The sequence below is a fragment of the Conger conger genome, chromosome 12 (assembly GCF_963514075.1).
Source record: "Conger conger chromosome 12, fConCon1.1, whole genome shotgun sequence".
NCBI lineage: Eukaryota > Metazoa > Chordata > Actinopteri > Anguilliformes > Congridae > Conger > Conger conger.
Genome location: NC_083771.1, coordinates 41,502,364 through 41,529,973, shown reverse-complemented (window position 1 = coordinate 41,529,973; position 27,610 = coordinate 41,502,364). Strand labels below are relative to the sequence as shown.

The following is a 27,610-nucleotide window of genomic DNA, read 5'->3' as shown; positions in this document are numbered from 1 at the left end:
CACACACAGACAGACACAATATATAATCACTCGTTCAACTGAAATATTGCCACACATTCCCTGGCTATTTTGCAATTGCTGCAATCCTGTCTTTGCCTGCTAGTTTAGCAATACGCTGGAAAAAGCTCATTATAATGTTACATAAAAAGAGTGAAGGCAACGGAGATTAACATGTCTTTGAACTCATCTGCAGTCACTGACTTTCAGACCACGACTTCAGAGGGGTGCAATTACACTTTTGAGCAGTGTGGTTCCATCAAGAGTAGAGACACTCAATCTGTTGCCTCTTTTATTGCTTCATACTGCAAAAAATAAACAAGTCATTGTACTAAGTGTCGCCCTTATATATTTATGGTGCAGGAGTTCACAATCCGCACAATGGAAGGGGAACATGCTTGAGAGGTTTAATATGGTAGCTATCGGGTAATACCCCAGAGGCTCTGTATACTGACCAAAAAGCTTATGCTTATTGCTTGCCTATTGTTATAAGACTGTCTCTGCCATTGTTGAAACTCTGCGTCTTCTTGATTTGCTGCATACTTTTGAACACTCAATAGGCACTGCAATGAAACGTCATCAGAATTTTAGGTTTTGGCCTCGGGTTATGAGAGAAGAATCTGAATTCTTCAGATCTTTGCAACTGAAAGCCACAAACACTCTGAATGTATAGATTAGCCTACCTACATTTACATACATTAAACAATCTCTTTCCAGTTATGCAGAGCAAACATTATGTTGGATAATACTCTGATTCTACAGTAAGCTGTTATCAGACCATGCGATTCAGCATATTTTGTGTGTCTTTCCCCTCTTCACAGTACTGGAGAAAGAATAGTCAAAAATAAATGCTGTAAGAACAGGGCCAATTCCCAGTTCTTTGTGCATGTTTTGTCTGTGTTTACAGGACCTCAGAGACCAGCTTTTGAGCAGGGACAAAAAGGTCAAAGAGGCCCCCAGTGACCATCAGAAAAAAAGGTTTTGCCAGCTGGTTCTCTGCCCCCCCATCCAACGACATCAGATAAGAGCAGGCATCTACAATAGACAGCTATACAGCAAGCGGCCACAACCGGGCTCCACTTCTGAAGCTCATTTCCTGGTCTTGTTGAAAGGTGCTGCTCACTAGCGCCACTGTGGTTGGCTCTGGTATTGGCATTTCAGCCACCCTTTCAATGTTAAGTAAATGGTAACAATACAGTATAAATACAAGTCAAGCCCTACAGGAAAATGTTGCAGCAGTGTTTTTTCTTCATTTAATGTCTTCCCATGTGGTGAAAGTTATTGTGTTAATAGGACAATACAGGAATACGTTGTGGACAAATCAGCGACAGTTTGAGTCACTCTCTCACATGCTTAGTGGAGGAGCCACATTCCTCAGCCGTACTGCGCAGTCTTTGGCTACAAATTGTACAACATGGCGGTGTCTGAAAAGTGGACTTCCTGGGTTTCAAAACGCTTTTCACGAGCCCATGGATTGTCAGTGGGTGAAGTAACAGGCACTTGGCCCATATTTTCTCTACAGTCTATGCTCTGAACATTGATTTTGTACAGTGGCTAGAAAAAGTAATGAACAGCAAAAATTCAAAATCTGTAACTGTGTCACCAAGTTGTCTTCTCTGTCAGAATAAGTGAGAGCATTATTGACTCAGTCTATTCTCAAAAAGATACACTGATATTGTCAAATCTGGACTTCAAATCCAAATGTGGCCCTGGCTATCTTTTCTCTCAGTTAATGAGCTGAACAAATAGAGCTACTGATTGGCCACACCTGACTTCCAGGTAAAGAGAGGGTGGAAAACCAGCAGTTCTCTGCCCTCGAGGACCATGATTTCATTATCCCTAGCCTAGAGTGTATTATTATGAAATACAAGTCTCGTAAGCTGCAAGACATACTGTCGAAAGAGATCCATTATCTACATTTTTTTTTTTCTCTGAAATGTGCAATATTCAACATATGTATATTTTATTTCATTGGTTTATCACTGGCCATCGGTCCAGGCCTCTTTCTGGTCCAATATGGAGGCGTGATATTGCATCCAAGTGCTGTGTCTGCAAGCAGCAGGCATCCTCAGGAGGAGGATGTCCCTATGAGCAGCTCACACTTTCTAATTCCCCGTCTCATTCACTCAGGCAGACTAAACATACGGCCATCACTCTTCTTTTTGCCCGTAACTGTTCTAAACGGCTCTTCTTCTCGTCACAATCTGCCGAGGAGAGACACAACCTTTTTAGATACGGGATAGATAACATCAGCTTAAGGTACAGTGCTGATCGTAGATATAATTAAAGCGATAAATAATCCGGTACAATCCTGTTTTTGGTCGGGTATGTTAACCGATAGTATTGGACATAACCTACAGCGTAGTATGGGATGAAGCTGCTTGTTTAGGTGGTTGAGAGATTTATCTTCATGTGAACCGGGTGGAATGTGTTCATTTACTGTATAATTGGCAGAGAGAAGATGCAAAACCCAGAAGAGCAGTTGCATGGGCTGCTAACCCGGTGAAAAGCTATTTGCGGTGAATTGATATCGCCATCTATCATTGAGGTAGCAGGTGTACATTAGCAGTGTCCTTTGCCTGAGAGTGATTCTAGGCAACATGACAGCACTGCATTGGCCACCCTCTCCAGTGCCCCGCAACGCCTGCCCTGCAGTGCATCTCCGTTTCTGGGCTGCCGGCCAAATGAGTAAAAGTGACAGATCAGAAGTCATCGAGGGTCCTGGCAGGGGTGAGGACGGGGCCCTACTTTTTCATCATGCGTCAGAACCACGAGCAGCCCGCAATCAGCATAAATGGACGGGAATAAAAGAGATGAAATAGGGCATATTAATTCAACTTAAAGCAAGAGAACAAATCCTGACCTTAACTTCTCTCCTTTCTCCGTCCCTGTAAGCGTTTTCATCCATTAAGTGAGGATTTGCTGTCCATCGTCTGTATAGACTTTCAATGTTCCACCCTCTTTTTCTATTCTGTCATTCAGTGTAAGTACAATAAATTCAGTGCTACTGAGGCTGCTTCATTGGAATGAGCAACTGAAAAGTCATATAGCACATATGCTGTTAACAATCAGCTGTGAACACAAGTACAATTTCAAGATGTCGGAATGCAACATTCTTTGTTAAAGAGACAAGTCGTTCAAAACCTAGAATACCATCACATATAAAAATCAAGTGCTGAATTGTGTGTGGCTTATACCACTGCATGGGTGAATACTTGATTGTGATTGGATGCTAGGTGGTGACACAGAAACAGAAACGGCTTATCTCCTGGGATTTTCACAGTCTCTAGATTTTGCAGAGAATGGTGCGAAAAACCGAAAACATCCATGAGATCAATGAGAAAGGTCAGAGAAGGGCCAGAATAGTCAAAGCTGACAGGAATGTGACAGTAATGCAAATAACCGCACATTACAACAGTGGTATGCAGAAGAGCATCTCTGAATACACAACACATCATAACTCTAAGTGGATAGGCAACAGCAGTAGAAGTCTAATAAAGACCTAATAAAGTGTATATGCTGGCTTTAGTCACAGCCATTGTCTTACTGATTTAATGTTATTGAGCATAAGTTATGCGTAAGTTATTTAATAATTTGTCCTGTTAATACAATTGGCTCATCATTATCGTTTGCTTTAATTCCTCATTATCCACCAAATGTGGCCAGGTGTCCACAATATCACCAATTAAGAACCTCAGTCTGTTTTAGTTCAAATATTTTAACCTCTTTTATGTAGGCTAATCTTTTGCAATATAGCACAATAAATACTATGAGAATATGGGACTTTCATTCTTTGTGGCATACGTAGCTATTCATGACATAATATGGCTTAAGAGGATAAAAAAAAACTCCATAAAATATGAAAAGCTTCTAATTAAGAAAATCTTTACAGCTTGTTAAAATTCTGGTTTTGAAATTGAACCATACACAAGGGACCCCAGGACCGAGACTGAGAACCACTGGTCTAGACTAATGATAAAATAGAATTATTTTATTTTAAAAACAGTGGACGTTGGTGTGTTTAATCATGTGATATGCTGTAGTACATGTAAACATCCTTGTGTGCTGGTTCATCTCCAGGGTCATTGCGTATCACTATGATATTGAGTGGTCTGATTGGAGGATTGTCAGCAACACGTTTTACTTGCGATGGTCTCTTGTCATATGCAGTGAGGATGTTTTCCACAGTTATCTGTGGTCATACCCTGCCTGTACAATCTGATACATAGGATATTGCTATGGCTGGGTGTTTGCCACATAATTTGAGGGTACCATTTTTCTTTTTTTTCTTTTTTTTTGTCTTTCCCTGTTTTTACCCTTTCCGGAATTTCCACCATTTTGTATTCCTTTGATGGCCCTTATTGAAGGCAGCTGCCTATCGATGCATACTCATAACTGTTACTAGTAGCACCTGTTAGCTGTTAACTGTGCGCTAGCCAATATTTTCTATGACAAACACCCATTCTCAGATATTGTCCAGAGACTGAACAGGACATTGTCGCTGTTCTCGACCCCTGGAAATTTGTGTTTTCTCAGGGGTAAAAACAATCTCCTGTATTTAGCTTCATAGTGTGCCACCATTTCGAGTATCCACCAGTTGAAGCCTCATTGTGTGATACGTGCAGGGTACGTGTCTATACGTTATCCCATTTGAGCGCAGCGTCCAATGGTACTGCCCAGAATTGGAGGTGAGGGGGCAAATGGATTTCTCATTTTCCGATTGGGCAAGTCAACGGGCCCATACCAAACCCAGTACTGGCCCCAGGGCATTACGCCATCCTCATTGTCGATCCCCGATGTATAAATCTACACACTGAATGTAGCATCTTTCATCATGGAAACACAATCTCCCTGTTGTGCCTCTGTTCGTGGTGTGACTCCTTTGTGCGGTGTATTTTTCCCCAAAAAGGTGATGTCATTTTATTTCCGAAGTACATAATTTGCCCTAATGCTCAAATGGAGTTTGTTAATGTGTTGCATCCCTAATGACAAGGTGATAGTGGGAATGAGTGCGCTATGTCCATTTGGTGGTCCATCTCTCTCTCTCGCTCTCTTCTCCCTGGCTGTGAACAACAAGGGCGGCCTGTAGCGTAGTAGTTAAGGCAGGGTCGGTGGTTCGATTCCCGGTGTAGCCACAATAAGATCCGCACAGCCGTTGGGCCCTTGAGCGAGGCCCTTAACCCTGCATTGCTCCAGGGGAGGATTGTCTCCTGCGTAGTCTAATCAACTGTACGTCGCTCTGGATAAGAGCGTCTGCCAAATGCCAATAATGTAATGTAATGTAATGTAATCTTCTCAGTCCATTCTCATTGTGTCCATTCCAGCTGAATAAGCCCAGGAGAAAACACAGATGATCAAAAGAAACCTCACAGAAGAAAACCTACGGCACTCACCCGGAAAGTCACCAGAATGTGTTTAGCAATTCAAAGTCATGATTTTTTCAATGATATCTGCTCTTACTTGTCCTGAAGCAATGCTAACATAATCGGTCCTTTTGACATTTGAGAGTTCAGAGACTGTAGCGTACTTTAAACGCACACGCAAAATGGCCGTGTTTTTCCCAACAGGTCATAAGTGCTCTGAGGGCTGGTGACAGACAGACACTGCAGTCCAGCAACTACACAGATGATACGGAGATAAATCTTGTTGCATGTGTTGTTATTTCCAGCCCTCTGTTCTGCTGATACTGTGTCATACAGTAAGAGCAGCTCGGCAAAGATGCTGAGAAGACATGTGGGCAGAAATGGAGAGTCCCTCAGCTCCAGAAAATCCCAAAACACGGGAGAGATCGTGCCTCCATATTGCCTCCAGTAGTTTCTACCAATGTTTCACTGAAACAATTTATTTAATCAAAATGTTCTTTTTCAACCATTTTTTATATACTCCTGCAGACTGAGACTGCAGTGCATACTGCCCGCACGCTTACATTTGGTGTTTACCGTAAGTGCCCCAGTATTTCATTCCATTTTACTTGATGTCCAATCATTTGCACTGTGTCATGTGGTCTGACAAATTCACAGATCAAAAGCCACATACAGACTGAACTTCCCCTCTTGTGTGTGTGGTGTGTGTGTGTACGTGTGTGCATTTGTGTGCTTGTGTTTGTGTTCCATTTCCTGAAACACACGCCCCTCCCCCTAGCTGTCACAGCCCAGGTTCAGGATTAGTCCTCCTCAGACACTGCCAACAGCCAAACATCTGCAGAGCAGGGCTGTCAGGCGGCTCGGAATATTCCAGAAGCTGGAACACAGACTGGGTTTGAGTGGCCAGATAACACACGGCGAAGGCCTCCAAAAACAAACAAAACAAAAAAACCCCGCAACCCCAGCCTCTGAAAATAGCTGAACGCTGCTCTTTACCGTGATGGAAAAACGGGCTTGCGTGGTGCTGTGTGTGTGAGCCAGTGCTGCTGCTGTAGATTTATTCTCATGCAGTTTCAGATGGATGAGGGGCTTACGAGAATATAAGAGCACAGCCGTCAGCAGAGCAAACGGCAGCGAGAATCGCGAACAGCCCGTTAGCTTTGAATTATCAGCAAATTGAACATTCCAACATTTTGGCACGGTTCTGTGAAGATTAGTCAATTTGCTTTCATGGGTTGTGACACTTGAACCAGTAAGCATGGAGAAAACGAGTAGCTATCCTTAAGAAAACAATTATTTCCGGAAAAGCACGGTTTCTGAAGAATGCTGGCTTCTGAATGTGCCTGGACCGTTAATGGGGGACACTGTCACTTGAAATGCAGTTACAGAGTGCACTACTTCTGCCCTAAATATGAAGGACAGCGGGGCTTTTTCAAGCCCTTAATTGCTCTGCCTCGTACACATTGTCTGATACACAAACCGTTTGTCACAATTTTAGACATGAGTTCATAAATTAACAGTCTGTTATATGATTTCTTTCTTATAATTTCCTTTGTTATATATATTTTTCCATTGCACTGATATTTTCCTTTTGTTAACATGCACCTAAAAACACCTAAAAAAAAATCACCTCCCAATAAACAAAATAATAATAACATCTCTTTGCCATGAAAAAGGGAAACATCTTGATAAATTATCTAATAGATAAAACAAATAATATGTAAAATACATTGTTCAACAGACCAGTAAGCCCAGCGTTTGCAGGAAGGAGAACGACAGCACACACAAAGCTTCGCCCAGCAGGGCAGCTCAAAACCCAGCAGCACCAGAATCCATGTCCTCTCTCCCTTTTCTCTCCCCATCACACACACACACACACACACACACACACACGCACACAAACATACGTGCACACAAGCAGCACTCTGTTGACAGTTCGGCAGCGTAGCACTCACCAAGCATTTTCAGAATTCCACAGAACAATGGAAGGGTTGGCGGAGAGAGAGAGCGTGTGCGCGCGCGAGAGAGAGAGAGAGAGAGAGCTGCAGCTCTACGAGCTGGAGAGGGGCGATGGAGGAGTGCTGCCGTGGAGCGTTCTCAGAGCTCCATTCTCCGCCTGCCCGCCTGCCTTCCCCCAGCCTGCTGCTGCTGCTGCTGCTGCTGCGAGCCGTGGGGCGTGCGGCCACTCCTCACCGCGCTCGCTGCTCCTCCGCTGCCCTCGCGCTTCTGTTCTCCCTCCCGAACGGCGGGGAGAGGCTGCCCTAGTTCCTCTCCTCTGTCAAGTGGGACACGGACCCCTCACTCGCTCGCTGTGCGCACAGACTGCTCTGAGCCGAGAATGAGGCTTCCTTTCTCTTTCTCTCGCTCTCTCCCTCTCCTACTCTCTCTCCCTCTCGCTCTTGCTCTCTCCCTCTCCCTTTTGCTATGTCTCTCTCTCCCTTGCTCTCTCCCTCCCTTGCTCTCTCCCTATCTCGATCGCTCTCTCTCCCTCTCTCTATGTCCCTCTGCCTCTCTTTCCCTCTCTCTCCCTCCCGCTCTCTCTCTCTCTCTCTCTCTCCCCCTCTCTCTCTCCCTGTTTTACGGGCTACCCTGCTGCACACAGTGAAAGCAGGCGGAGAGAGCAGCCTGCACTGGCCCTGCCCCCTTCGCCTTCCCTGGGAGTGTGTGGTCTTTGTCCTGCCGTCTCTGCAAGGGGCTGGCTCACAGACAGCCGCCGCTATGGCTACCGCTGACAGACTGTTTACGGACACGGGCAGATAACCCGGGGTTGGCGCTGGGACACCCAGACGGGGCAGTGGTTCGGGAGTGTTTTGGCAAACACAGACCTGCACCGCATACCGCGAGGCCGTCAACGCCTTCCTCCAGTTCAGAGGACGTTCGGAGCGCAAATACGCCCTCGCCCACTAATAAATCACGCCGCGGTCAAGAGACGACCGAGCTATCAGCGGCTGTTCATGGCCATTACTCATTCAATCAGCGCAACAAGAGCCGTTCACGTCGACCTCATGGAGATGCACTGGGTATTAATCAGGCAGCACTTACTTCTCCATTTGTGTGGGGGATAGACGGTGGCTCTGAGGCAATCACACTGATGAAGACGACGGACGCAAGCTCCGCTTTGGCGTCAACGTGCAGAAGAAAACCTGGAAAAGTCCCATTAGATACAGTATCCGAGCCGGAGCTAGCCCATATGATGACACACGTCATAATCACCAGTCCATCAACCTCTGAGAGGGATTGGGGAGCAGAAAAGCGGCCTCATGTAGGAAAGTTGAATGGAAATCAGGCCTGTGATTGGGCTGGTGCTGAATTATATGAGAACAAATGTGCAAATGTGCAACAGAGCTAAATCTGCTACTGGCAAGGAGAACCTCATTTCACTCCATTGCACTCAACAAGGATCTAAACATCTGTGGTTGCACTCAACAAGGATTAAACGTCGGTGATGTCCATTTTAAACTGAAAGACTTGGTACAGGTACATTAAATGACAATGATGAAAACAGTTCAGATAACAGTCCTGTGTGTCTTTCAACAGAAGGCATGCAGGAGAAACAATAATGTAGGCTTTATCACCATGGTGCACCATATCAGTCAAATGCACCCTCCAATGAGATGAAGGTAATTCTGCTATGCTGTTTTGTGTGTATAAGTAGTCTGATGCCATGAATGTATTTTTCATCAATAAGAATTGGGAAAACTGTAAAAGGTTTACAGTTGAGCTTAAGTGAATGTGGCAGACAATGTGCCCATGATATCTCCGCAGAGAAGCATTTTATAGAAAGCATTTACTTTAATGAAGAAACAGAGTATAAATCCCACTCTGCCCCACTGAAACTTCACAAAGGCAAATGGAATTGAGACAATATAATATTTTAGGTCATTCTTTAAGTAACAAAAATGAAATTGACTTGCAGTTAAAAAATGTAATTATATAGTATATTTTATTGAACTTTACAAGAATGAACTAAGAAGGCTTGAAAGTAAAGCCCATTGTTTATGAAAAGTCCATCTTCTCACTAGTCCAAACAGCAGTTACCTGTACTGTATAAAGGCACATTCTTTTATATTTTTTTATTGATCTTTACAAGATTGTGCATTCACAAGGTTGCTCTGTCTGGCTGAGTATGTTACAAATCATTGACATATTTGGAAGCATAAAAACTACTGAGATACACTTGGCCATGGTTGCACTGGAAACACCCATAACAGCCTTCATCGATTTCCTTCAGCTTGAATATGCGCCGGCACGACTTAACACTGAGGTCCATAACTTTAAAACTCCCAGCTTTCAGATCCAAAATGGAGTTCAAGCCACAGGAGCACACATAAATGAAGCACGTCCCTGGAGAAAAAAAAAAAAAAGTTTTTATTATGAAGGAATGAGAAAAATCGATGAAGGCTCCATTCTATCAATACCTAATTCTGTAATATAAGATAAACGTTCAATTAGACAGTCACTCAAAGCCGAAACTCACAACTTTTAAAGAGAATGTCATTGTCAGTAGCTCCGACTGAACCAGAGGAGAATTTTCACACAGTGGCTCATTTACAGGGCCTTCCCACCACAGCCAAAGTGAATCTGAACAGCACTGTTTTCAAGGCTCCTGCATGACAAGCCTGTCCAACATGGAGGAACATGTCCTTTACATCAGCCGTAGACAGAGGGATGACTATGGAGGACGGCATCGTGGGCAGAAATGAAGGAGATGGTGATGGGGGACTGGCAGTTCCCTGCCCTGGGATCTGGGTCCCATCTCCAAACGGAGACGCAATCAGGAGCAGCGTGCAAAAGAGCAATTAGCTGCCATCCAATCCACCTGCCGTCTAAAGGGCAGGACTGTCTGTCATCCCGAGAACGGGGGGGCTGGAATTCATGTATTTTTTTCCTAGGCCCATTTCAATGTTTTACTGCATTATAAATTAGATCCATTGTTAAGTGGTTTTCAGAACTCTTACTCAGGGTGTAGGAGTATGTACGGCCTGAAAAGAAATGGAGGCTGGTTTACAAAGATAAGTCAAACTTGTCAAACTGTGCAGTAGTATAAGATGCGCAGTGATAATATCTTGAATAAGGAAACAGGCCATTATTTAAGTGTGGCGAGGGAAGGTTAAAGTTTGTCAGCGGAATTAGACTTTCCCTGTTCAGAACAGATGCCTGAGATACACTTTCCTATATCTGATGATATAACACAGAGGCCGAGAACTGGTTAGTAGGACAATCACAAGCCATGCTGTTGTTAATAAAGTCTTTTCTTTAAATCTCCCAGTCTCGGATCCCACAGGGTCAGACAGTCTGAGTCTGAGTTTTCAGGGAGACTCAAAGTCTCCTATGGGTGCGTTTGTATCTCTGCAGACTATCTGTACACCCATAGACGGCGGCTGATTGAGAGGTTGGAGAGTGCTTCTATAATCCGTCTATCTTCACCAACCAGATGTCAAGTTTAACAACGTGTGTTGCGATCTGAATAGAGATAATGTACGCTGATATGCTGAGCAATTAAAAGTAGAGGGAGTTTCATCAGCTCCATCAGAACGCAGTAGGAATGTTTGCCTCTTGCATAAGGGGCAAGCACCTCTCCTTGCAGCAAAGCATGGATCCCTGCCTTAGTTAAATGTGCGCATGTCACCAGATTAGTACAAAGCTGTCAGAATGACGCAGGACTGAAATGGGTAGAAAATTAGGCCAATCTTATGCTCACATGACAAGCCAATCCCTTAACCCATAAATGCCCTGCTGCAGAAAACAGCTCAAGATAGGTTTCGAAACAGCTGGTAGCTGGTTGATGAGTTCAGACCAGCCCCATTCTCAACCAGATTAAGCAACAGTATAATCTTAATATAAAATTACCTCTGTACTGGAACAGCAGACATTTCACATCCTCACCTTTTCAGACTCTCCTTAATTAATATTACCACCATTGCAATGGTGAACACAAGTGTGGAAACCAGACAGTAACAGGTGGTAGCTGGTCATTTCAGGCTGATCTAGCTGGATTTTACACCAGGGTGGTCACAAACTACAGAAAAAGCTTTACTTTCCCCTTTCTCTCTTTTCAAAGGAGAGAAATACAAGATAAATGATGAACTATTCTCCTGGTTCTTTATTATATTTGTTGTAACAGTGAACCAGCCCTGGGTTATAAATGTAAGTAAAAACAATCATTATACAATCTTCTGGGATACAGGATGCCTGCTAAACAAATGATCAACGTGAAGAGTAACAAAGACAGTTATACAGACATACTGGAACCCCGCAGCAATGCGATCTTTGATCTGAACTAATAATCTCTCTTAAGCCCCATTTAGGACTGTGTGCTCACGTTTACTACTCAATTAAGAGTCATTCTAGTGGGAAACGATGCTGAACCTTAACCCTTCTGGTTAAAAATAAACCCTGTTTACCTCAACGTGCATCTGCAAAAGGCCCCTGTCCAGTTTCTCGGACAATGCCACCTGCCTGACAGATGGACCAGCATCAAAGCAGGAATACTATCAAACAGACGTGATGAACAGCCTCAACCTCCACCCGAACACCAAGACCAATCAGCATCCCCTGACAGAGCTGAAAGATGGCTGAGAATTCCCAGCTTGTCACCATAATCTGGGGCATCAGTCAATAGGAGGCTGTCTTAAGGTTGCTAATACAGAGCGTGTCATTGGAGTGTGTCAGGGTGTTTAGCAACAGAAGCAAAGCAGCAACAGAAGCAAAGTGCAACCTCTATCTCAGTTCTCTCCCAGTCACACACAGTAATCGATATTTGCTCACAGAACTGGAAGAGAAGACGTGAATGGTGAGAGCAGCCACCTTTGTGACAAGGAATATCAGAGGTATGGGGATGTGGTCTGTGCAACATAACCTTCAGCTACCTTGAAAAATAAAAACGGGACTTAAAAAAAAATGAGAGAGAGAGAGAGCACGAAACATGTCTCACGATTGAGCCGTACTTAAGAAACATGGTGTGCATTTAACAGAATGCATGGGCTGGATTCCATAACTTGAATGCAATAAATGTTGTTAAAATGTAATATGCAATGAATGTTTATAAAATGTAATATGCAATAAATGTTTTGCAATGTAAATGCTTCTGGAGAGCAACTAAACCCAGACCTGCCCTGCAAGGACAACGATGGAAGAGAGGAAGAGGAGGAGAGAGCTGTGAGGTAATTTCCCTCTGGGTCGCCATGGCGCCCACCTCATTCGCCTCAGGCTTTACATGTTGCAAAATGGATAATGTGAAAAAAGGTAAACGCTTTCCATGGGAGACTTCTGACCGGTCACTGCACACATATGCACAGTAGGTTAATGCACAGTATATATCTAAAGCATCTCCACTGAAATAATCCCAGCACAAAGAAAAACAAATGTACCTGAAACTGATTACACACGTTGGATGAAATCGAAGCGCACACTATGCCCGATGTAACTCTGTGGGAGAGGGAAGTTGGTAAGTCATCAGATTGATTAACTGCAGGAGTAACTGGAGTAAGGCTTACATTATGTCTGGAGATATACACTTTGAAGATTCAGTTATTTTCCCTATATGAGTGTGCACTCGGTGTTGGAGAGAGATGGACATGCTTGGATGAGCACACGCTCTGCTCATCCTGGCTAAGCACTCTATTTGACATCTAGCTTTCATTTCCTAGGATTATCCTCCTTGTGCTCTGACTCATACAGACAACAATGAATGCCAAAGATCAGCCAGATCACCAAAAGCACTATCACCTGCCTTCTGCCTAATTAGTTTCAGTAAACAAACTCTCGGCATGCATTATCGAGAAGATGAAGCAATGCACTCAGATTCTGTGGCTGATTTACCATGCCCTGTTTGGAGAATCATGGGATCAGACACAGGAGTACTTCCCCTACTATTAGCAATGGCACACCACCAGAAAATAAAAGATAAACTCAAAGTAACTGAGCTATATTAAAGCCAGAAGGCACACCTTTTCCAGCAAACTCTGAGGGCAAACGCTCAAGATTAGGAGCTCAAAACCTAGAATGAAAACATGAAACAGATAAAGGGCTATTTTCACAACTAGCTTTGCTGTGTTCCAGCCAACTATTCCACATTTCACTGGTTTGAAAGAAAACCAGAAAATAAAAGGGTAATTGTGTCAAACAACGCAGCATGTAACACTTTACACACACACACACACACACACACACACACACATACTGTATATTCAAAAGCCACTGCAGTGGTCCTTAACTTAATATTGCACTGTTTCCAAAGCAGAATTTAATTAAAGAAATACATCATGTAGTCATGACGAGGGGAAAAAAAGGACACGTTTCAAGGCTTTATTCGGAGACATGGCTGTGCAGTCAACATGTTAGAGGAAATTTGCTCAGGGATTTCAGTGCCTGTTCATAATTAAGAGGAAGCCACTTCGACACGGGGTTGACATAATGAACATACCAACAGACTGGGTCAGTTCTACTTCAGTGGTGGAAAAAAGAGCAGGGCTATGGTGGACATCATTCTTGAAACAAACTTTCTGCAGGCAATTCAAAGTGGTCAAAGGGAGGACCCCAAGCAGTCTCCCCCACAAAGCTCCATATCCTAGGTCCTCCAGTCAGGCCCCTAGATAAATTGTACCGCATTAGAAAGCTTTTGATATGTGCCGTGCTCAATATCACACATTGTGGGCAAGAGAGAGAGAGACCACATTACGATGAGAACAGATATCACCATATTAGTACTGTATCTCTTATCAAATAAAACATATTGAATGGAAAAGCCTTGAGAAAGCCATAGATAGCATTGTTTCTATGACAACACCACCTTTGTTCCACAAGGGGAAGAATAGTGCCTGGCTCACCTGGTAACAGAGAATTTGCTTGAGTGGTGAGTGGTTTTTAGACTACTGTTGCACAGAATGAGTGTGGCTCTCCAGGTAAATCATTGCACTTCAAAACCATTCTTACCTCTGTACTGGAACGGCAGACATTTCACATCCTCGCCTTTTCAGACTCTCCTTAGTTAATATTACCACCATCGCAATGGTGAACACAAGTCTGGAAACCAGACTTGCTGTGATGGTGAAGCTAGTGTTGACTGGTGTAAGTGTAATTGTATTTGATTTTGTAAGTGTAATTGTATTTGATTTTGCTGTAACAGTCGAAGCGACCTCCCAGTTTACAACAGTGTAAATAATGTGATGAGAAAAAATAATGAAAACTTTACAAGGAATGGCATGAGGCTGATTAATTATGAGTTTCATGGACAGGTGGCTGCTCAGCCAGATGGATAGAACGATGGCACTCCCACAAACACCTACAAAACCATTGTCCATCAGCGCATACTGACTGAACTTTGCCAAGCCATGATAATTCCTAAAAACAAGATAATTCACATTATATTTATAAAATATTTCTTGTGCCATGAGACTGTATTGCAACTTTTGCGATGATAACAATTTGCAAGGAATTCAAAAACAAAAAAAACAACAAAGCTCATTCCTGACTGAAATCTCTTCTGAAGGACCCTAACACTTCCTCAAAAATGTTTAGAGTTTATTTAAAGATATTTATCTTTTATATAAAAATATTCTTGGACTGTTCCATATCTGACAAAATCTGGCTCATGTGAGTCATTGTTATTTTTATGCCAGAAATGATGAAAGAACTGCTGTAGTGCATAAATTGATATAATTCTGTATATTTCCATGCTGTTGTGGCAGACACTGTATCTCTGTATCAGTGAAATAATGTTCCTCATCCATGCCAGTTGAAATCCAGTAAACACAACTCAAGTTCACAAAATTATTTCATTTAAATAGAAACCAAAAAACAAACATGTTTCAGTGGTTGAAAAACAACACACTTCTGGGCTTGCTATCAAGGCGGGTTTTCACATTGTCCATTCCATACATATAAATCCACTCTCAATGTGGCAAAATGTGAATTTCCTTCAACAGATACCCTTTCCCCAATGGCGGCTTTGCAAAAGTATTGAACTGCAGCCAGGAATGGTAGGGAATAGTCCTAAACCCTTGTTTTTAAGGAATAATCCCAAAGTAACAAGATAAGCATTCGCAGTCGATCGGTAGAATTTGCAGGGGTAAGCAGCAGCTTATCCCTTCCTTTGCCAGATCACAAGATCCGTTATATGGAAGCCACATCAGCCTTCTTATTCTGAAGCCGTGTGGTCATGAGCCACATACCCAGCCACCTCCACCATTGGATTTAATGGCTCTATCAGAGGCTCAGGAACCTGTTCCTTCAAACGGCAGTTTGACGGCAGTTTGACAGTTTGAGGCAGAAATTCATCACACACACAGGGCGATTTTCATAAAGTCGTTCATTGTGATTCTAATGGCAAGCCACAAAGTGTTCCAATCTCCTCAATAATTAGGAAATGAAATGGAGCCTTCGTGGACACATCCCAGCTGGAGAGAGTGTGGGGATTTTCTACCTTATGATGACGTGACTGAATACTTCACAGGTGTTCTTCTCGAAACAGCTAGATGGAGAATCAGACGATATACGCCACTGATTTCACATTACAAAGATACTGCACCTCCTCCTCTCTGATCTAATTAATCAATAACATGTTTTGCATTTCTGGCACTATTAGCTGGTTGCCAATGTGATATTCCTGCAATAATGTCACTTGACATTGTTGAGCAGCATGAATATAACAAGCTACACTGCACAGAATTTCCTGAGTGATACATTTGATCTGCGTAGTGTTAGCTCCTGCCTCTATCAACGGCGTTTGAACTACAATATTCAACAGGCTGCCTGCCTGTGATGGTTGATACTGTAGCCCTCTGCCTGTGAAGTACGTCTGAACATATAGTACACGTGTACGAGTTCTGCAAATGCGAGACAGGAGTGATAGAGGAGCAAGAAGGCAGGTGCTCTACCCCTTCCCTCCTGAGAGCCATGGGTCTAATTTATTCAACTTCAGCTACAGTCCTTGTAGGTCTGTTTGCCACCTCTGCAATTCAGCACAATTTATTTATGTAGTTTGGAACACCTGTCTGTGCCCCAGCTCAAACGCTGAAGCCCTGAAAACACCTTGCTCAGTGTGGACACCATTGCTGAACCAAATCACAGACGGACTGACTCAAGACACCCGGGGTAATTGCAATACATTTACTTAATCGCTTCTAACACCTTCAGACACCTCCGTTGGTTTAAGACTCTTCTCTGTGATAGAAACATGCATTTCCCACCATGTTACCTCCTCTTAAGATCATTGTAATAACACATCATTCCTGTCAGGGCTTATTGAGTGAAGTATATTCCCTTATGTCAGGATTAGCTGATACTCCAGATAAAATGCAATAATAGCTAATTATAATGAAATCATAATGATTGCCACCTTTCAGGAACAACAATACAAATGGATGTATGGCAATATGTTTATAGGCTATGTTCCATAAAGAGTGTAAGGAGGGGGGATTGTGCAGGTTGTGTTTGAAGATCAGTGTGGGCCAAATAAAAGTAAGCAGTGGTTGCTTTGTAATGCAAACGTGTAAGCAACAAAAATACAATAGTCATTTTAAGGGCAGAGTGTTTACAAGACACATGGGGTGGAGAAAGAGGTGGGGAGATTATATTTCTATGTACCCATAAACAGCTAAGAATCAAAGGATTTTCTAAACCAAACACACACACACACACACACCACACACACACCCACAGCACTGAGAGCGATAACGGATTGGATGGATGGACAGATGGATGGAGGGAAGATGATATTGAATATATCATCTTTTTGTAAAACTGTTACTGTTACATGATTCTTTGTATTGCTGAAGGCAACTGGACAACAAACTTTTAATAAAAGTAGATTTTTTTGTTACTCAAACAAAATGGGACTGGTTACATGTAGAGGAATAATCAATTCCGATTAGTATTAACAATATTTGGTAGACACGGATGGTACTGCAAAACTGGAATAAAATGCTCCATATCAGTTCTCCAATTCATGTTTCTGAAGAACATGTACCTCAAAAATATGCACACATCCTATCCTGACTCCCAACCAAGATGCTACGAGGCAGTCAGTGAAAACAGCACTGGTTGGAAATCATGGACCCACCTTTAGTTCCTGTGAAAACTTATTCTGCTCAGCTGAATCAAACCAGGGGAGCCCATATGTCAGCCCTGGTATGCAGAACAAATTCTGTCATTCTGAGCATATGTTACAAGGTAAGTCTTTTGTTTGTGTGGGATTCACAATTTTTGGGTTTGTCTTTTTCTCTCTAAACGGCCATGGTTTCAGCTGAGAAACGTCAAGGAAACCGCAACCTGGCAACAGCAGCGTTCAACCAGCCAATCCTGCTCTTCCGTTTGTCTCTCTCTACCGCTACGCCTCACCTCTCTGTTGCTGCTCTATGCAGATGCAGTTTGGAAAAGTGCCTCATAGGCTGTTCACTGCCATCACCGGGAAGCTGATGATTTAAGAGTGGCAACATTAAGAGATTGGAGAAAAAAAAAAAGAAGAAATAATTGGAAAGGAACACAGAGCATAGCTGGAGCAGAGTGAGCTTAATGTGCGTGGGACACTAAGTAAACCCCGTAGACTTTTATCTTTGATTGTAGCACCCTGCACAGGAGGATAAGAATAATTAAAAACACAGAAGTTTGCGTAAAACCCACCCACGGATGGGTCCTCAGCCACCCAGAGTGAGCCATATTGGCATGTCAAGTTAAGGAGCAGTCAGAGAGTCTCAGAGACATTACTATGCCAGGGTTTAGGACATTAAGGCCCAGTCACGCCGTGAAGCGGCACCTAAGAAGAGGATAACGTAATCATTAACACAAACATTTCTCAAGGTCAGACGTGCCCGCAGGGGGGTTTTTGGTAGAGTGAAGTCCAGCAACACCAACAGTGTGATTCGCACATCGGTGTAGGAGCTAAGCTGCTAAACTACCGCCCATATCATCTCACCTCAAAGGCCATTTTGCTTGGGGTGAACAAGGTTTCGGTGAAATAAAATATGTTTGAATAATAGATGAAATGCTAAAAAAGAGGCACTTTTCACAGACAATACCTTGCCATTTCAATGAGGCAAAAACATAACATATTGAACCAAAAGAATCAATGACAGGTTCAATTTCACTATTTGTTTGGCAGCATAAAGGTCCTCCAAGAATCAAAGCACCCACTGTTAATGGACTTTGTACAACGGGACACTTTCAATACAACAGGACTTTGTGTATCCATCCATTTATTGTAAGTGTAACCAACATTAATACTTATATTGAAATACACATAACATTCTGAGAGGACAGAAATATGCTTTTGGATTAGGATGACCTCCCATTGCCCAAAAAGCCTGGTTCTTCTCTCACCTGTCAGGATGCAATATTGGGTACATGATGCTATGTAAAGCAATTACTGTGTGTGATATACACAGCTATAACTGTGTTAGATCTACTTCCTCCACACCACATACACCTATCACTATATGAGAGATCCTGCCCACAAAAGAGAGCACAGTGATCACTGTGTGAGATCTACTTCCTCCACATCACATACAGCTATCACTGTATGAGAGATCCTGCCCGCGAAAGAGAGCACAGTGATCACTGTGTGAGATCTACTTCCTCCACATCACATACAGCTATCACTGTACGAGAGATCCTGCCCGCAAAAAAAAGCACAGTGATCACTGTGTGAGATCTACTTCCTCCACATCACATACAGCTATCACTGTACGAGAGAGCTAATCCCCTGCAGCACTGTTGTACAAAGGCTGGGAGATTATAATATGCCCACCAGAAGAATATTTACTGAACCTCATAATGCTAAATGTCATCTGTTTATTGGATTTATGGCTCGATGTCATGAAACTGGTAGAGGCACACATAGCAGAATATGCTAAAAGATGCAGATACAATAAAGGAAGGGAGTATTGCAGCAGTCTTACATCAATCTTAATATCTCCCACTGCCTTCCCTGCTAGAGTCAAGATGTGCACTGAAAGGGAAGGGTCATGCACAGGCCACAACTGGGAGGGTGGGGGCGGGGGGGCAGGGGGTTCAGGGCGAGGGGGCAGTGTCAAAATTCCTCCCTCTGTCTCCTGGAAAGATTAGTTTCATCTTCAGAATATCATTTCCCGATAGCCAGAGGGAAGAGCCATGCCGGCTAGTTCATCGATGAGGTCACCGTCTTCTCTGCTGTACTGGATCCACGCTGAGCTCCTACAGACTGGCTCCATTACACTTTCCATCGCTCCTCTTTCTCCGACCCGGATTCAGAATCGATAGAGACGGCCGACTGCTTTAAAAGAAACACGCTGTTCACCGGACCGGGGTCAGCTCAATCCCCCTCACCTGGGCGTACACAGACCCGGGAAAGTCCATACAGCCATTATTCCACCCCCAGGGGGGTTTACCCCGAATCATCAATCTGGTCAGCTGTCATCGGCCAGTTGTCATCAGATCTCTCTTGGACTTCAAAAAAAGTAGTCGGTAGTTTTCCACTTCCTGCCGGAGCGCTCGGCATTTGGCCGCTTTCCACTTCACGAGCGAGTCTCGGGCCCGTTTCAATCGTGGCGAGATAAAATCAAAATGCGCTGGCTGGCACTCCTCGTGGCTTGTCACTCTGTTGCTGTGGTAACGAGGGCCAATCAGCTGCGAGCAGGAAAGAGCCCGCAGCACTTGAACCCTGGCATTTCTGCAGAAGCCTCTTGATTCTTGAGTCTCAGTGATGTGAATGGCAGACAATTTCAACAGATCCTTCACTGTGTGAACAGAGCATTAATACATTCAAATTACAGTCATCTCGTAATTCAGGAAAGCATGTTCCGTATGTAATATTCATGCCATGCCCACAATGTGCGCGCCTGATGTTGAATTTTGCATGTGCTTCTACTGGATGTGAATTTATTTAAGCCTTTGCCAAAGGGAGGCCACTGTAAATAGTTAATGGCTTGCTGGGCCGTGCAGTTGGAATTGATTTTTCAATTCATAAGAGAAACTCCTAAAAGAGGGGATAGCACCCCTCTTTTCCCCTGTGGGGCTCGGTAACTGGTTTCATACGTATAGGTTTCTTATATGTGTTAAGCATCACAGAGCATTCCAGACTGCTGTTTCGGTAGAATGGAGTTGAGTTCGGGCGTCCACCAGAAAGCTGGAGATTCAAATCCCGGCTGAGAAACCGCGACTGTAGCCTTGAGCACGATGCTTAATTTGAACAGTTCCAGTAAAAATTCAGCTGCATAAATTGTTTCCTAAATCTGAGCCGCAGATAAAATCTAGGCCTTTCTGTATGAGTTCTGCTTAACCAGTAAATGTATTAGGGACAGGAATTTCTTGCTTTTGAATATTTATGAAGGGTCTCCCGCAAAAAGACAGGAGTGTGACAGAGGGTAAAAGGAAGATGAAAATGCAACTCAGAGAAACAAAGAGAAAACACAAGGATAATATACAAAGGAGAAGTGGTGTGAAGAAGAGAAAAACAGGGTGGAGAGAGAAGATGGAGTAAACAGAATACAGAGTGTGGAGCTATATAAACTGTGTGAGGGAGAGAACAGACTAGAGAGGGTGATGTTATTAACTGTGAGAGAGAGAACAGACTAGAGAGGGTGATGTGATTAACTGTGTGAGGGAGAGAACAGACTAGAGAGGGTGATGTGATTAACTGTGTGAGGGAGAGAACAGAGAGGGTGATGTGATGAACTGTATGATGGGAATAGAGTAGAGAGGGTGATGTGATTAACTGTGTGATGGGAATAGAGTAGAGAGGGAGATGTGATGAACTGTATGATGGGAATAGAGTAGAGAGGGTGATGTGATATTTTACATTTTTACATTTTAGTCATTTGGCAGATGCTTTCAATCCAAAGCGACTTACAAGTGCATAGGTTCTTCCACAAGTTAAAGCAACACATCCATAACTAGTAAAATACACATGAAGTGCTGTTCTAAACATACAGTCGTCATAAGTGCAATTCAATTCAATTCAAATTTTTTATTTATTTTTGGTTAGACAAGAGGGATAGGGATATCGGAAAGGGGGGGGCGGGGGGGATCTGCGTGAAATAGGAGGAGGGATTCTGCTGTCCTGACGGTGGTAGGCAAGTCATTCCACCACTGAGGAACCAGAACGGAGAAAACAGGTGCGATGCGATATGGGTGGCGTAAGAGGGAGAGGAGTGGGTGGGGTAATTCCGAATCTGCAGGGTAAAGCTAAATTGGCGCTGTGAAAGGATGGAGGCAGCATGGCACTACAGTACTCACTCACCCCCGGCTGAGATCAGTAACGCTCTCTCCACGAGCGTCAGGGTGGGTACAGTCAATGGCGGCTCTGCAGAGCGAGAAAGCCGCACGTCCGGTTTCACAGTCACCACGCTCGGCTCAACAGCCAGGTATCGCCGGCATGGGGGCGCGGAGGAGAACCAGATGCAGTCTAATTTTAAAGCGAAGTTAAGCAGTGCTCTCCTGGAGGCGAACAATGCCGCAGCGATGGCCATGACCTTTCCCAGAAATAAAAACTAGCCATTACTAAGAGATGAGGGGTTAGTGGGGGGGGGGGGCTCCTGAGGGACGGCCGTCACCTCACTCCGCCCGCCCCCCCCCCAAAGGGCGTGATATTTCCAGCAGGTTTCTGATAAAGCGAAACACGCCGTGAAATTTTGCTGTCGGGCTCCCTCTTTGTGATTCTCTCGATATAACACACGCGAATTGGAAGGGACCTTGGCACTCCTTACAGAATACGCTCAGACTGCCAGGCGGTAACGGATATGGAGGGTACACAATGGGACCCCTGCTATGCATTTCAAATGCAGCAAAACACATAAAAAGTAACAGGGGTCGTCGAAATGAACAGCCCGAGGCTCGTTGCGAAAGCTGAGGGTATGTCAGCGCTTCTGGGAGAGGTAACCTTGTGCTCCCCCACCCGAGCTGTGACTCATCTGACCGATGTCGCGGTGACTCTAACAGGCAAAGCTGGAATGCTTTTCACAGTCTAATCAGTTGAACAGATTTGTTTCCATTGGCAACACTGTTTCTGCCATGATCCACGTCTAACAGAAACCCTTATGTACTATTCACGGAAAAGCTACTTAATCAATTCCATGCAAGTCTTTGCATTGCAATCTAGCGGCTGGAGGAATGCCCGATATGCATGATCTTGCTGGACCATGGCTGAATATTGTGGACATGGTAGGCGAAATATGGCACTTTATTGGGTTGTAATTGACTCTCATTCATCTATCTGCAGCCAATATCGGTGTACTAATGCCAAGTTATGTTACTCATGAGTCAGGCTTCCTGAAGGTCCCTGTTAATTCTAGAAGAAATGCATTTTCACTGGGAGTCAACCAATGGCTGATGGCAAAATTAGATTGGACCAGTTTCAACTGCCGGCACTGGCACACAGTTGGATAAATTATTGTTTACCAACAGTCACTTGTGTCTCCAGACAATGTTTATCCCTTGCCGGAGGGTTCTGTATGCCGATCTGAATGGGTTACATTACCCGAGTATACAGCAAGATAGTGATGCATTAAAATAAGAAGATGACAGGACATGATGCTGACCAATAATCCAAATAACATGTCCAATAGTAGGCCAATGATCATGTTTAGTGAAAAATTGCAATGTATTTAAAGAATCAATCCATTATATTTTTTTATATTAAAAAACCTCCTCTTTTTCTTAGTTTTACAGAGAATGTGAGCAAAACTAACATTGTACTTGCACATTACTTAATATTACCATGCTTAACAACACTGCTGACCGTCTCTAGGCAGTCTTCTTTCTCCAAAATACATTACTATTGGATCATCTTCTCTGAACATTAAACACTGTATGCACTCCTAGTGCTACACCCCCGAGCAAACCATGGCACTGTGGAGGTGTTTGTTTCCAATGCAACCCTGGGATTTGGTGCATGAAAACAAACTGTTGTGACCACCAGTCACCAGGGATGTCGCCAAATCCACCAAAACTGGAAAAATAAGGATTGACACTTTAATAAAAACAAACCAAGCAGCCACACAATGATTATAAGGAACCTCTGCTAGAGGAAAGTACATTTGTAAACACAGAACCAGAGTACTGCCTAGTGTATACTGACCGAGGCTCTGAAGGGCAGAAACACCTGCACTTCATTTTGTTACAGAGCAGACACCTGAATCGTGCACACACACAGACACTCAGATGCATGCACACACACACACACACACACACACACACACACACACACACACACACACACACACAGACACAATAAGATTACTCACATTGAAACCCTGTCATGCCTAATATACTGTTCACCAATCAACTCCCTGAATCAATAACATTACAATACATGTTCTTGTTTCCAAAAATAAATATGGAAAAACTCCATACACATACCCCCCTACACCCCACGAAAGCCTCTTTGTTCATCACCTTTTTTAAACAGATTGAAATCTCCTCTCATCTTCTCCCAGATCAGCAATGCAAACATTAATCTACTCTGACATCTTTTCTTGTGAATGTAAATGTATTTATCTCCATGCATCCCCTTTCATCTTTCATCCTCTTCCACCATGATGGGGCTCCACTTTCTTCTTCCTTCCTTTTTATGGTTTGTTTTTTGAGGACACGAACCCTCTGAAAATGTTTGCCTGAGCAGGCCAGGGACTATGACTGTTGTTTTGCTCCTGTAATTTCCATATAATTAAAATAATAATTGAAGTATGACAGAAGATAAGAAAAAACCAGACAGAAAACAGCCAGAACTGGCAAAAAAAAGCAAACAGACACAGCCAGCAGCATGTATTGATAACACGGGCATCTCGCTTGGTTGGTTATAAAGATTTGAGTCATGGCCAGGGTAAGGATAGGAGACTACCTGTAGTAAGTAGAAACAAAGTGAAATTAGTTTGTTTAACCACAAGGTAACATCCCAAGAAAGGAAAAGAGCTTAATCCCCCTCCCGTTGGTCTTTCTCTCTACTCACCGAGCACTTTATTAGGTAGCACTTTATTAGGTATTTATTAGACTTCTTTTTTTTTAACTTATTACATCTTCTGCTGGTTTGACACTTTAGGACAGTGATGTACCAACATCGACCTAGATCTTCATTCCATCTAATTATACGGAACTGTAAACCTATACAATTAAAAAATGCACCAAAATATATATTATATAATTGACACCCTTCCATTTTGTCGTCTTGCAGAGGTTTTAAACACAGTGATTATACATTTACTGAATTTTGGGAAAAACCCATCATCAGCCCAAAAATATCATTTTATTTCTCATTCAAAGTAAAGCTGCACATAGCATTCATCACGACAGTTGGTCAATTCTTTCAGCGAGCATTTTGTTCTCAAACATGCACAGACATTCTCTCTCCCCTTCAAGCATCCACACGCACTGCAGTGCAGCGTCACGTGGCTAAGTCTGCCTGCCAAAGTCAATCCAGGCATCAAGGGCTCACAGCACCATCCCAGCGTCTCAAAGGCCTAGCATCCAGCCTCTGAGAGCACTGCCTCCTCTGTAATTAAGTAGGACACTAAAGTACTGCCTTGAGCAACAGCGCTGACCTGGAAGTCATCCTTTGTCATGAGACCCCATTAGAGACTCGGCCTTCAAAGGTTTCCCCGCTGTGGCCCCTTGTCTGTCCCCTCTGCAATAACACTGGGGCCCCGATGACTCACAGCAGACCTGTGACAAGGTGACGAAAAGCCAGCCTCAGTGAAGTGTGCACCAGTACCCCGTACATGAGGGCCAGGGGAAGAACTGCGGAGACACTATTTTTAACTGCCAATAATTCACTGCTTGACGGCATTCGTACAGTATATACTGTGAGCAAATAACGAACGGGAACGTGCCTCGTTTCTGTTCAGCTCATAAATACTGTGGTAAAAGTTACAAGAGGCTGCGCACGACACTTAGTCAAAAACATCTGAATGTAATCGGCAAAAACTTTGAAGGATACAAGTGTAACTTTCCTGGTTTCCATCTTAGGCCCATTATCCGGCTCCGTCTCTCCCTGAGCGATGATAAATCTTTTCCCCGATGCGCGTCTGCCGCTTGAGCCTCACTCCAGCCTCGCACTGCTCCATCACAGCGCGCGGCTGACAGGTGACAGGCACCCGGGAGTCAACCGGCCAATGAGCTGCTAATAATGTGCACAGGCTCCTCGTGTCCGGACAGGAATAGGAACCGTCAAACGACCGCAAACGTGTACAGCACCCGGGAGATTTATCTCTTGCGTGAATTACTTCCCTTTCGCTCAAATGCTGAAGAGCACTGAAGGACTAACTACGGCTACTTCTGACTCCAAAGGGATTCGTTTTTTACGGCCAGTGTTGAACGCGACATCGCATTCAGACACGCTCTGGAGCAGCGGTGGAGCGTGTTGTTCGGCTGTAGTCCTGCGGATGCAGCGGCGGTGTGGGGGCGAAGGGCTGGGCGGAGCAGTGCAGGCGTCGGGATGATCTGTGTTTAATGTCGGCCACTGAGTCCTGTTGTGCTGCAGCCAGTATGTGTCTCTCGGAGATGAGTGATTTCCCATGATGCTATTCACAAAATGCCAATACAGCTGAAATGGGCAGTCAGTGTGCAAAAAGACACACTGCTCTTCAACAGGATTGCAATCCTAAGAAAATGTTATGCTTATTATTTTCTCAAAAAATGCTAAAATTGTGGAATATTTACCATTTTAATAGGTACTATTAATGCACCGTATTCACCTAAAATACACAGCATTTAAGCCAGTACAAATAAATATGATATTTGCATATAAGGTATTTAATTTTTGATTTTAATTAAATTTTAGATTTTAATTAAATTTTCGATTTTTAGAAATAAATTAAAATGGAGACAGCTGTTCAAAAGGTTGAAACTTTAAGCTTTAAATCAGCCGGCTTGTTTATTATGCATGAGCACCGGAAACAGCTTGTCTGAATAGCTCCCAGTCAGCGTGAGCAGAAGTCTCACCCCTATGGAAACGCATGGTCTGTGTGCTCATCCTCCACACAGACGCTACTGTAGCCCGGCTCCCCTCCAGCGCATGACTCCAACCCCAGGCTGGAGTGGGTAACACCTGCCCAACTAAAGGACTGGATCCATACCTCACGTCCGCTGCCCTGACACCGGGGGCCTGCGTCAGTGAGACTGTGAGTCAGAGACAGAGACAGACTGCAGCAGGAGCCAGGCACTGCTAGGGGACCTCACAGGCCCGTCGGTGAGCTAGTACAGTTTATACAGCGCGCCTGACAAACAAACTTTGTGCGTTTGCTTGCCGCACACCCCCGTCTAAAGCCTGTTTGTCTGGGAACGGGGAGAACAAAACACACAGGAACATGAAGGAGAGGATATCCATCCGCCTGCACCGGGCCTTTTTCGCAGACTGGGTATTTGATGTCCTTCTAAAGAACAGCCCAGACACCTGCCGTGTATTGTGCTGTGTTGTCTGTGAATGGAACAGATAATCTAAAGATGTCCGCCGCTTTGGGGGGGGGGGGGGGGTTCAGTGCTAACCATGCTAACATAACTGGCAATTCATTTCCCGTTTGGCTGATACTGCCTAAAAACCCTGATCCCCAGAGAATCTTCCGGTGGCATTGGCACGCACTCTCCTCACCAGCGCCGAATGCCTGCGCAGAGGACAGGTAATGGCCCTTGAGCGATGTCGATTCAGGTCACAAACAAAAGAAGCCATTAGCCAGGCTCAAGGCTCTGTACGCACAACCCAACAAGCGTGACGTGGGCTGAGGAGCTGCTCAGCAGCCTCCGTAAGCTTTGCTGAGACGCACGAAGCCATCAATATGTGACGAAAGTGAGCATTAAAATATCATAAAAGTTTTCACTTCAAAGCGTTGGGGGGCTGGGATCGTCACGGTTCGCCTATCCCCGGGCCTACAAATGGCCGAGGGGAAAGTCAGATTGAGGAGGTCAGGAGTTAACCGGGCACAGCAGACTGGCCAAGTACCGGCCTGGCACCACTCTCTGCAGAGCGCCACTGAGGTCCAGCATCCTGCAGAACCGCGGATCTACAAGCTGTCACCACCGCAGGGTGGGCTTCTCACATCTAAACTCCCACTGCAAGCAGTCTGGGCACACAGACACACACACAGACACACACACATACAGATACACACACACACACACAGACACAGACATACATAAAGACACACACACACACACACAGACACACACACACGCACACACACACACACACACACACACACACACACACAGACACACACAGACACACACACAGACACACACACATACAGACACACACACACACACACACACACATACAGACACACACACAC

At 44.1% G+C, this 27,610-nt stretch overlaps 1 protein-coding gene across 6 annotated transcripts in view; it reads right to left on the bottom strand.

Annotated features, from left to right (window-relative positions):
• Positions 1–27,610, bottom strand: part of dab2ipb (DAB2 interacting protein b) — a 183,977-nt gene that overhangs the window by 66,719 nt on the left and 89,648 nt on the right. Inside the window, exon 1 of one of the 6 annotated variants that reach the window (XM_061263174.1) lies at positions 7,316–7,692. The exons of the other annotated variants lie outside the window; for them this stretch is intronic. The gene's annotated coding sequence lies outside the window, so the exon portion shown is untranslated. Of the gene's footprint in view, positions 1–7,315; positions 7,693–27,610 lie in introns of those variants that run through there. 6 annotated transcript variants of the gene reach the window in all.